This window comes from Capsicum annuum, chromosome 9 (genome assembly GCF_002878395.1).
Source record: "Capsicum annuum cultivar UCD-10X-F1 chromosome 9, UCD10Xv1.1, whole genome shotgun sequence".
Classification (NCBI taxonomy): Eukaryota; Viridiplantae; Streptophyta; class Magnoliopsida; order Solanales; family Solanaceae; genus Capsicum; species Capsicum annuum.
The window spans coordinates 144,385,674-144,387,420 of record NC_061119.1 but is presented as its reverse complement, the minus strand read 5'-3'; the positions used below and the strand labels follow the sequence as shown (position 1 = coordinate 144,387,420).

The 1,747-nt window shown below is 36.7% G+C and overlaps 1 non-coding gene across 1 annotated transcript; it reads right to left on the bottom strand.

The window, feature by feature from the left end:
* Positions 1-919: 919 nt before the first annotated feature.
* LOC124887473 lies at positions 920-1,026 on the bottom strand. The gene has a single exon (XR_007045247.1). It is a non-coding gene; the product is annotated as a small nucleolar RNA R71 (small nucleolar RNA).
* Positions 1,027-1,747: the final 721 nt, after the last annotated feature.

The following is a 1,747-nucleotide window of genomic DNA, read 5'->3' as shown; positions in this document are numbered from 1 at the left end:
CTTTTCTTTTGTCATAAATTGCAATTTATTATTTATTTCCATTTTTATTCAAAACTTCAAAATCATCTTGATACTTTACAACACTTAATACCTCCTTGTCTAAAACTAAAGTCGGTCGAATTGCTAGTTGCATAATCCTCGTGGGTACGATATCCGACTCTCTAAGTCACTATATTACTTGTAAGATCACGTACACTTGCATATGCATTTGAATGCAACAAGTTTTTGGCACCGTTTCCAGGGACTAGTACAATTAGTAATATACTAAATTTTTGGTTTTTGATAGTAAGTTTAAGTGCTAACGACTTGATCTTAGCAGCTGAATTTTGCAATTTTAGTTGAATATCGAACTGGCGAGAGATAGAGAGTTGGTAGAGCCTTTTTTGGAACCAGAACTAGTATTTCAATAGAGGCGAAGAGCTCATTATCCAATTCAGCAGGTTTAAATGGCTGAACAAAGAGATCCTAATCTTGTTGACCCAAATGATCTAGTTGATCCAAATGTCGGAGTATCCCAGCTTCGATTAGTCCAGCTGCTTCTGCTCAAGCAGCTGTTATACCTATTCGTGAGGTGGCAATCCCACTCACAAACCATGTGAATAATAGTATTCATAAGCCCGAGCCAGGTGGTCGATTTCAATTAAAGCAGAATATGGTGCAGTTGCTGAATTTGGCTGGCTAATTTGCTAGATTTTCATATAAAGACCCTTAGCAACACATACAAACATTCCTAGAAATAAGCGATACCTATGTTCCTGCAGGGGTGAATACTAATTATGTCACACTGAATCTCTTCACCATTTCTTTAATTGGGGAAGTGAGGATTTAGTTACATGCTGAACCAACACTCTCCATTACTTCTTGGGAAGATCTAGCTCAAAATTTTCTTATTCAATTCTTTCCATCAGGGAAGACTGCACATTTGAGAAGAGAGATTTTGAGTTTTAGATAGAAAGAAAGAGTGAATCTCTACCAAGATTGGGAGAGATTCAAAAGTAGGATAAGTAATTGTCCTCACCATTATCAGTCTAATGATGTTCTTGTTCATACTTTTATTGAGGGGCTAGATCCAAATACCAAGATTCTCTTGGATTCAGTAGAATATGGGCAAGCTCTTGAGAAGACTTACTATGAATTTTACACACTGCCAAAACGGATTTCACAAGGGAATCCTGATTAGCATACTGACTCGAGAAGTGCTCTTAAGAAAGTTGCAGGTGTATTAGAAGTAGATCAGTTCACTGGCTTATTAGCTCAACTTATAGCACTCTAGAATTAGATTATAATCAGTTCAGCAATATGAAGTTGGGGGTTGCACAGCCAGCAGCAATAACAAATGTAGTCCAATAAATAAATTCTTGGTGTGAGGTTTATAGAAGTAGCAAGCACGCTGCAGATGCATATGCGATTAATCCAGATTCTATTAATTATATGGGGAATACAAATCATCCAGGACAATAGAATTTTGGTAACACCTATAATCCCAACTAGAGAAATCATCCCAATTTCCCATAGGGTGGAAATCAGGCACAGAACAATAATCAGTATAAGGGGCCAATGCAACAGAATGAACAGATGGTTCAGTATAATCAAACCACTTCTCAAACGTTCAATAGAGAGGAGATGTTAAATCAAATTCTAGCTTATCAGGCAAAGATGGTAACGGATATAAAAAGTCAATAGAAAGTTATAAAGACTCAGTAGTTAATTACTAGGAATTTGGATTTGCAACTCGATCAGATTGTGG